This window comes from Schistocerca gregaria, unplaced genomic scaffold (assembly GCF_023897955.1).
Source record: "Schistocerca gregaria isolate iqSchGreg1 unplaced genomic scaffold, iqSchGreg1.2 ptg001482l, whole genome shotgun sequence".
Lineage (NCBI taxonomy): Eukaryota > Metazoa > Arthropoda > Insecta > Orthoptera > Acrididae > Schistocerca > Schistocerca gregaria.
The window spans coordinates 7,501-17,500 of NW_026062775.1; the positions used below are offsets into that span (position 1 = coordinate 7,501).

The window sequence follows — 10,000 nt, forward strand, 5'->3', positions numbered from 1 at the left end:
TTCATCCCACAGCGCCAGTTCTGCTTACCAAAAGTGGCCCACTTGGCACTCCGATCCGAGTCGTTTGCTCGCGGCTTCAGCATATCAAGCAAGCCGGAGATCTCACCCATTTAAAGTTTGAGAATAGGTTGAGGTCGTTTCGGCCCCAAGGCCTCTAATCATTCGCTTTACCGGATGAGACTCGTACGAGCACCAGCTATCCTGAGGGAAACTTCGGAGGGAACCAGCTACTAGATGGTTCGATTAGTCTTTCGCCCCTATACCCAGCTCCGACGATCGATTTGCACGTCAGAATCGCTACGGACCTCCATCAGGGTTTCCCCTGACTTCGTCCTGGCCAGGCATAGTTCACCATCTTTCGGGTCCCAACGTGTACGCTCTAGGTGCGCCTCACCTCGCAATGAGGACGAGACGCCCCGGGAGTGCGGAGGCCGCCGCCCCGTGAAGGGCGGGGAAGCCCCATCCTCCCTCGGCCCGCGCAAGGCGAGACCTTCACTTTCATTACGCCTTTAGGTTTCGTACAGCCCAATGACTCGCGCACATGTTAGACTCCTTGGTCCGTGTTTCAAGACGGGTCGTGAAATTGTCCAAAGCTGAAGCGCCGCTGACGGGAGCGATTATTCCGCCCGAGAGCATCCCGAGCCAACAGCGGCGCGGGTCCGGGGCCGGGCCAGGTAGGTCCGTCATCCGGGAAGAACCGCGCGCGCTTGCCGGGAGCCCGAGCGCCCAAAGGGGCGAATCGACTCCTCCAGATATACCGCCGAGCAGCCAGCCAGGACACCGGGGCTCTGCCCAACAGACGCGAACCGAGGCCCGCGGAAGGACAGGCTGCGCACCCGGGCCGTAGGCCGGCACCCAGCGGGTCGCGACGTCCTACTAGGGGAGAAGTGCGGCCCACCGCACACCGGAACGGCCCCACCCCGCGGCGAGTGGAAAGGCAACCGGACACGACCCCGCCGCGGATTGCTCCGCGCGGGCGGCCGGCCCCATCTGCCGAGGGCGGGGGCCAGTGGCCGGATGGGCGTGAATCTCACCCGTTCGACCTTTCGGACTTCTCACGTTTACCCCAGAACGGTTTCACGTACTTTTGAACTCTCTCTTCAAAGTTCTTTTCAACTTTCCCTCACGGTACTTGTTCGCTATCGGTCTCGTGGTCATATTTAGTCTCAGATGGAGTTTACCACCCACTTGGAGCTGCACTCTCAAGCAACCCGACTCGAAGGAGAGGTCCCGCCGACGCTCGCACCGGCCGCTACGGGCCTGGCACCCTCTACGGGCCGTGGCCTCATTCAAGTTGGACTTGGGCTCGGCGCGAGGCGTCGGGGTAGTGGACCCTCCCAAACACCACATGCCACGACAGGCGGCAGCCTGCGGGGTTCGGTGCTGGACTCTTCCCTGTTCGCTCGCCGCTACTGGGGGAATCCTTGTTAGTTTCTTTTCCTCCGCTTAGTAATATGCTTAAATTCAGCGGGTAGTCTCGCTTGCTCTGAGGTCGTTGTACGAGGTGTCGCACGCCACACCGCCAGCCGGCTGTGCACGCTACCGAGAAAGTACCGGTATGCGAACCGCCAGGCGACGGGCGCGCATCGCACGTTTAAGGAGACGCGGCCGGCCACACAGGCGACCACGACACTCCCACGTCTCCGAAGCGGGACAAACGCCGCGCGCTTCAGTATACGTAGCCGACCCTCAGCCAGACGTGGCCCGGGAACGGAATCCATGGACCGCAATGTGCGTTCGAAACGTCGATGTTCATGTGTCCTGCAGTTCACATGTCGACGCGCAATTTGCTGCGTTCTTCATCGACCCACGAGCCGAGTGATCCACCGTCCTGGGTGATCTTTTCCTTTTCAGTCTCCCACTGTCTCTTTCAAGACAGTAGCATTTGCGGGACTGAGGCGTCTGACGGCCCCTGTTCCACTATTTTTTTTGTGTCCAACGGCCTCACAGCCGATGGGCGTCGTACGGCTCCACACCGGAGCGGACAGGCACTCGGGCGAACGTCATTCAAAACCGGCGCCAGGCGCCAGGTACCGCAGGCCAGCCGCTCCAGAGCTTCAGCGCTCGTACCACACAACAACAACACTTCCGCTAGTTTTGAGAGGCACGCGTGGTTCCGCACGCGGCGCACGGCCACTGCCGTACAGGTAGCGTGTTGCGCGACACGACACGCACATCGAAAGACATGCAGTCTAGTCGGTAATGATCCTTCCGCAGGTTCACCTACGGAAACCTTGTTACGACTTTTACTTCCTCTAAATGATCAAGTTTGGTCATCTTTCCGGTAGCATCGGCAACGACAGAGTCGATGCCGCGTACCAGTCCGAAGACCTCACTAAATCATTCAATCGGTAGTAGCGACGGGCGGTGTGTACAAAGGGCAGGGACGTAATCAACGCGAGCTTATGACTCGCGCTTACTGGGAATTCCTCGTTCATGGGGAACAATTGCAAGCCCCAATCCCTAGCACGAAGGAGGTTCAGCGGGTTACCCCGACCTTTCGGCCTAGGAAGACACGCTGATTCCTTCAGTGTAGCGCGCGTGCGGCCCAGAACATCTAAGGGCATCACAGACCTGTTATTGCTCAATCTCGTGCGGCTAGAAGCCGCCTGTCCCTCTAAGAAGAAAAGTAATCGCTGACAGCACGAAGGATGTCACGCGACTAGTTAGCAGGCTAGAGTCTCGTTCGTTATCGGAATTAACCAGACAAATCGCTCCACCAACTAAGAACGGCCATGCACCACCACCCACCGAATCAAGAAAGAGCTATCAATCTGTCAATCCTTCCGGTGTCCGGGCCTGGTGAGGTTTCCCGTGTTGAGTCAAATTAAGCCGCAGGCTCCACTCCTGGTGGTGCCCTTCCGTCAATTCCTTTAAGTTTCAGCTTTGCAACCATACTTCCCCCGGAACCCAAAAGCTTTGGTTTCCCGGAGGCTGCCCGCCGAGTCATCGGAGGAACTGCGGCGGATCGCTGGCTGGCATCGTTTATGGTTAGAACTAGGGCGGTATCTGATCGCCTTCGAACCTCTAACTTTCGTTCTTGATTAATGAAAACATACTTGGCAAATGCTTTCGCTTCTGTTCGTCTTGCGACGATCCAAGAATTTCACCTCTAACGTCGCAATACGAATGCCCCCGCCTGTCCCTATTAATCATTACCTCGGGTTCCGAAAACCAACAAAATAGAACCGAGGTCCTATTCCATTATTCCATGCACACAGTATTCAGGCGGGCTTGCCTGCTTTAAGCACTCTAATTTGTTCAAAGTAAACGTGCCGGCCCACCGAGACACTCAACAAAGAGCACCCTGGTAGGATTTAAACGGGGTCCGCCTCGGGACGCGAAAGCACCCCTTCGGCTCGCCCCACCGGCAGGACGTCCCACGATACATGCCAGTTAAACACCGACGGGCGGTGAACCAACAGCGTGGGACACAAATCCAACTACGAGCTTTTTAACCGCAACAACTTTAATATACGCTATTGGAGCTGGAATTACCGCGGCTGCTGGCACCAGACTTGCCCTCCAATAGATACTCGTTAAAGGATTTAAAGTGTACTCATTCCGATTACGGGGCCTCGGATGAGTCCCGTATCGTTATTTTTCGTCACTACCTCCCCGTGCCGGGAGTGGGTAATTTGCGCGCCTGCTGCCTTCCTTGGATGTGGTAGCCGTTTCTCAGGCTCCCTCTCCGGAATCGAACCCTGATTCCCCGTTACCCGTTACAACCATGGTAGGCGCAGAACCTACCATCGACAGTTGATAAGGCAGACATTTGAAAGATGCGTCGCCGGTACGAGGACCGTGCGATCAGCCCAAAGTTATTCAGAGTCACCAAGGCAAACGGACCAGACAAGCCAATCCGATTGGTTTTGATCTAATAAAAGCGTCCCTTCCATCTCTGGTCGGGACTCTGTTTGCATGTATTAGCTCTAGAATTACCACAGTTATCCAAGTAACGTGGGTACGATCTAAGGAACCATAACTGATTTAATGAGCCATTCGCGGTTTCACCTTAATGCGGCTTGTACTGAGACATGCATGGCTTAATCTTTGAGACAAGCATATGACTACTGGCAGGATCAACCAGGGAGCTGCGTCAACTAGAGCTGAGCAGCCGGCCGCCCGGGAGTGTGTCCCGGGGGCCCGCGCGAACACGCAAGCGTCCGCTCAATTATTCTGCAAACAGGAGGAGGCCGAGCTCCCCTGCACGATACACCTCGAAACCCTCTCAGGTCCCGGCGGCGCGCAGCGCCGTCCTAGGTACTTGGTCGGTTTCGAGAGAGGCGCAATCGCCCGGAGTTAGGCGAGTAGACGGTTTTAGTGCGAACACCCTTGCTCCCAACTGAGCTTGCCGCTGCCGACAGAGGCCCGGGAGCGTGCTGTCGTGGCATTGCCGGCGGGAGACAACACGCGCCACCTATGGTGACCGGCAGCTCCAACGCCAGCGCCACACAAGGGCAAAGCCCCACTTGGGTGCAGAAGCGAACTCTCCCAGCACAGCGCACGCGCCAACACGTCCGCACAACTGCGATACAAACCACCTGCGAGAACCGCTGGGGCGACCGAGCAGCAGACGGCGTCGCGGCGCCGAGTGCCAGGCGGCGGCGCATCCTCAACGCACACAGTCCTCAATCAGACCAGCACACTGCAGATGTCCACCGCGCTTCGCACCGGGCTCGGCTGAACCAACTTTGGCCGCCAGGCGCCGCGTGCAGGGTGCGCCGCAGCGTAGCTGCGCCGCCTGCCGGGCCCGTCGGCTGGCGCTCCTGCCACTCGGCGCCCCCCACCAGCCGCCTGTTGCGCGTGCGCCCACGCAGCGCGCGGCCAACACGCCGGGCGGCCCCCCTTCACCGGCCGGGAACAGTCCCACCAAGCCACCGCCGCGTATCGCTTCATACCCACATGGGCCTAGTCACGCGTGTGGATGTGGCGGGTACCGCTGAAACAACCGGTTAATAGCTGTACCGATCGTCGCCATCACAGATTCACCTCCAGCGTGAACAACCGCTCAACAACGGATTTCCAGTTCATTTGCGTATCTTGGGCAGTAAACGTAGATGTCCACCTACATTTGCGAATTCAACAATTCTTGCATGCCAGGATGTCATGTGTCACGACACGCTACATCAGACCACATACACACTGCGACATGTGCAGAAGAGAACACGTGGAAGGTGGCCCGCGCACGTATGCGATGTACCTTCCGCGATCCACTGTCAACCGGCATCTGCGGCATGTCCCAGATATGGAACGCGGTCCACCAGGGTAGCACTTTGTGTGAGGCAATACGACAAAGTCGGAATACACGCGTCACTACATCAGACGGCTCACGCTGACCTGACCTGACCTGACTCACCGCACCACCACCCCCAGCGACCCAGGGTGACATACAATGCGTTCGTACGTTCCTCCCACACGCCTCTACGGCGTACCACAGTGCAACCTAGCTGTTATTGGGAGACGAGACAAGTAGCATCAAGCACAACATATGGAAATTGAGATTCGACACCGTTGGGCACAGCCAGCGTACGGTCACACGTATCACACTACTTCACTCTGTACGTAACGACCGATGATCGGTACAGCGTGTGGGTTACGCGTACGACATCAGCGGACAATGGACACAGACCATACCACGACGTACACTGAGGGCGTCGACATCTGAATGCAACTGAACAGCTGCGAGGCTCATTTAACACTCAAACGCCAGACCGACCAGCTTGAGAGGACAGAGACACAAAGAGGGGGACAGAGGGGGACAGAGGGGGGGGAGGGGGGGGGTCGGCGATATAGTCCTATTGCAGTACAATTGACAGTGGATAGCAGGAATATGTGGAAAGTAAGCAACACTCGCAAGACATCTACATGAGGATAACAACGACACCAGAGATTCCGAGCAGTGAACTATGTTAGGCAAAGGGACAACGTGGGTTAGGTTAAGGGACAACGTGGGTTAGGTTAAGGGACAACGTGGGTTAGGTTAAGGGACAACGTGGGTTAGGTTAAGGGACAACGTGGGTTAGGTTAAGGGACAACGTGGGTTAGGTTAAGGGACAACGTGGGTTAGGTTAAGGGACAACGTGGGTTAGGTTAAGGGACAACGTGGGTTAGGTTAAGGGACAACGTGGGTTAGGTTAAGGGACAACGTGGGTTAGGTTAAGGGACAACGTGGGTTAGGTTAAGGGACAACGTGGGTTAGGTTAAGGGACAACGTGGGTTAGGTTAAGGGACAACGTGGGTTAGGTTAAGGGACAACGTGGGTTAGGTTAAGGGACAACGTGGGTTAGGTTAAGGGACAACGTGGGTTAGGTTAAGGGACAACGTGGGTTAGGTTAAGGGACAACGTGGGTTAGGTTAAGGGACAACGTGGGTTAGGTTAAGGGACAACGTGGGTTAGGTTAAGGGACAACGTGGGTTAGGTTAAGGGACAACGTCGGTTAGGTTAAGGGACAACGTCGGTTAGGTTAAGGGACAACGTCGGTTAGGTTAAGGGACAACGTCGGTTAGGTTAAGGGACAACGTGGGTTAGGTTAAGGGACAACGTCGGTTAGGTTAAGGGACAACGTCGGTTAGGTTAAGGGACAACGTGGGTTAGGTTAAGGGACAACGTGGGTTAGGTTAAGGGACAACGTGGGTTAGGTTAAGGGACAACGTGGGTTAGGTTAAGGGACAACGTGGGTTAGGTTAAGGGACAACGTGGGTTAGGTTAAGGGACAACGTGGGTTAGGTTAAGGGACAACGTGGGTTAGGTTAAGGGACAACGTCGGTTAGGTTAAGGGACAACGTCGGTTAGGTTAAGGGACAACGTCGGTTAGGTTAAGGGACAACGTCGGTTAGGTTAAGGGACAACGTCGGTTAGGTTAAGGGACAACGTCGGTTAGGTTAAGGGACAACGTGGGTTAGGTTAAGGGACAACGTGGGTTAGGTTAAGGGACAACTTGAGTTAGGTTAAGGGACAACTTGAGTTAGGTTAAGGGACAAATTGAGTTAGGTTAAGGGACAAATTGAGTTAGGTTAAGGGACAAATTGAGTTAGGTTAAGGGACAAATTGAGTTAGGTTAAGGGACAACTTGAGTTAGGTTAAGGGACAAATTGAGTTAGGTTAAGGGACAAATTGAGTTAGGTTAAGGGACAAATTGAGTTAGGTTAAGGGACAACTTGAGTTAGGTTAAGGGACAACTTGAGTTAGGTTAAGGGACAACTTGAGTTAGGTTAAGGGACAACTTGAGTTAGGTTAAGGGACAACTTGAGTTAGGTTAAGGGACAACTTGAGTTAGGTTAAGGGACAACTTGAGTTAGGTTAAGGGACAACTTGAGTTAGGTTAAGGGACAACTTGAGTTAGGTTAAGGGACAACTTGAGTTAGGTTAAGGGACAACTTGAGTTAGGTTAAGGGACAACTTGAGTTAGGTTAAGGGACAACTTGAGTTAGGTTAAGGGACAACTTGAGTTAGGTTAAGGGACAAATTGAGTTAGGTTAAGGGACAAATTGAGTTAGGTTAAGGGACAACTTGAGTTAGGTTAAGGGACAACTTGAGTTAGGTTAAGGGACAAATTGAGTTAGGTTAAGGGACAACTTGAGTTAGGTTAAGGGACAACTTGAGTTAGGTTAAGGGACAACTTGAGTTAGGTTAAGGGACAACTTGAGTTAGGTTAAGGGACAACTTGAGTTAGGTTAAGGGACAACTTGAGTTAGGTTAAGGGACAACTTGAGTTAGGTTAAGGGACAACTTGAGTTAGGTTAAGGGACAACTTGAGTTAGGTTAAGGGACAACTTGAGTTAGGTTAAGGGACAACTTGAGTTAGGTTAAGGGACAAATTGAGTTAGGTTAAGGGACAAATTGAGTTAGGTTAAGGGACAAATTGAGTTAGGTTAAGGGACAAATTGAGTTAGGTTAAGGGACAACTTGAGTTAGGTTAAGGGACAACGTGGGTTAGGTTAAGGGACAAATTGAGTTAGGTTAAGGGACAACTTGAGTTAGGTTAAGGGACAACTTGAGTTAGGTTAAGGGACAACTTGAGTTAGGTTAAGGGACAACTTGAGTTAGGTTAAGGGACAACTTGAGTTAGGTTAAGGGACAACTTGAGTTAGGTTAAGGGACAACTTGAGTTAGGTTAAGGGACAACTTGAGTTAGGTTAAGGGACAACTTGAGTTAGGTTAAGGGACAACTTGAGTTAGGTTAAGGGACAACTTGAGTTAGGTTAAGGGACAACTTGAGTTAGGTTAAGGGACAACTTGAGTTAGGTTAAGGGACAACTTGAGTTAGGTTAAGGGACAACTTGAGTTAGGTTAAGGGACAACTTGAGTTAGGTTAAGGGACAACTTGAGTTAGGTTAAGGGACAACTTGAGTTAGGTTAAGGGACAAATTGAGTTAGGTTAAGGGACAAATTGAGTTAGGTTAAGGGACAAATTGAGTTAGGTTAAGGGACAAATTGAGTTAGGTTAAGGGACAAATTGAGTTAGGTTAAGGGACAAATTGAGTTAGGTTAAGGGACAAATTGAGTTAGGTTAAGGGACAAATTGAGTTAGGTTAAGGGACAAATTGAGTTAGGTTAAGGGACAAATTGAGTTAGGTTAAGCGATAATCTGGTACAGCCACAGTTAGGTTAAGCGATAATCTGGTACAGCCACAGTTAGGTTAAGCGATAATCTGGTACAGCCACAGTTAGGTTAAGCGATAATCTGGTACAGCCACAGTTAGGTTAAGCGATAATCTGGTACAGCCACAGTTAGGTTAAGCGATAAACTGGTACAGCCACAGTTAGGTTAAGCGATAAACTGGTACAGCCACAGTTAGGTTAAGCGATAAACTGGTACAGCCACAGTTAGGTTAAGCGATAAACTGGTACAGCCACAGTTAGGTTAAGCGATAAACTGGTACAGCCACAGTTAGGTTAAGCGATAAACTGGTACAGCCACAGTTAGGTTAAGCGATAAACTGGTACAGCCACAGTTAGGTTAAGCGATAAACTGGTACAGCCACAGTTAGGTTAAGCGATAAACTGGTACAGCCACAGTTAGGTTAAGCGATAAACTGGTACAGCCACAGTTAGGTTAAGCGATAAACTGGTACAGCCACAGTTAGGTTAAGCGATAAACTGGTACAGCCACAGTTAGGTTAAGCGATAAACTGGTACAGCCACAGTTAGGTTAAGCGATAAACTGGTACAGCCACAGTTAGGTTAAGCGATAAACTGGTACAGCCACAGTTAGGTTAAGCGATAAACTGGTACAGCCACAGTTAGGTTAAGCGATAAACTGGTACAGCCACAGTTAGGTTAAGCGATAAACTGGTACAGCCACAGTTAGGTTAAGCGATAAACTGGTACAGCCACAGTTAGGTTAAGCGATAAAGTTGGTTAAATTTGGTATTGTGTGGGAAGGGGGCAGAGAGAGAGGGGGGGGGGGGTGGATAGTGGTGGCAGTACACGGATGCCTGAGTCACCGTCAGATACGTCACGTCGGTTCGATGCTTGTAGCAAGAGGCTGGCGGATGTGTGTCTCTCACTTCTGCAATTTTTCATGTGGTATAACACGAGGGCGGGGGATGATATTTGGTGCCCCTCTGTGTAGGATGTGTGTTGGTGGTGTTGATTTATCTGAGCAATGGTAGTTGTCGGAGGAGTGGGGTATTGTGCTTTTATAGGTGGACCTACTGCTCTGGTTATCATAGTGTCGACGGTGCAATGTGGCAGAGAGGATGCACTCGACATTGTCGCATTCCAGATGTTTACGTATTGTGTGTCTCCGTTGCAGGCCGAGAGTGGTGCATGTTCGAGTGTCTGGCTGACGTGCGATTCACGTTGTGTGCCCAGTCTTACAGCACGTATAGGGACATTCGCATAAATCATCTATATTTGGCCTTGCATCATTTACTAAGCAGTGCCGTGAGACGACCGAACTATTAGGAAAGTACTGATGTACCGCATAATGTTTACCTTCCACCACACGGCGAGTATCGACTGTGCCCAGCGTTGCCACCGCAGGCAGCGGTC

At 52.2% G+C, this 10,000-nt stretch overlaps 3 non-coding genes across 3 annotated transcripts in view; all 3 read right to left on the minus strand.

Annotated features, from left to right (window-relative positions):
- LOC126332619 (large subunit ribosomal RNA) overlaps positions 1 to 1,495 on the minus strand; it is a 4,222-nt gene extending 2,727 nt beyond the window's left edge. Inside the window, exon 1 of the ribosomal RNA XR_007563803.1 lies at positions 1 to 1,495. This exon is cut by the window's left edge and continues 2,727 nt beyond it. This is a non-coding gene — a ribosomal RNA (large subunit ribosomal RNA).
- Positions 1,496 to 1,683: 188 nt separating this feature from the next.
- On the minus strand, positions 1,684 to 1,838 carry LOC126332618 (5.8S ribosomal RNA). Its single transcript, XR_007563802.1, has one exon. It is a non-coding gene; the product is annotated as a 5.8S ribosomal RNA (ribosomal RNA).
- Positions 1,839 to 2,200: 362 nt separating this feature from the next.
- On the minus strand, positions 2,201 to 4,093 carry LOC126332621 (small subunit ribosomal RNA). Its single transcript, XR_007563805.1, has one exon. It is a non-coding gene; the product is annotated as a small subunit ribosomal RNA (ribosomal RNA).
- Positions 4,094 to 10,000: the final 5,907 nt, after the last annotated feature.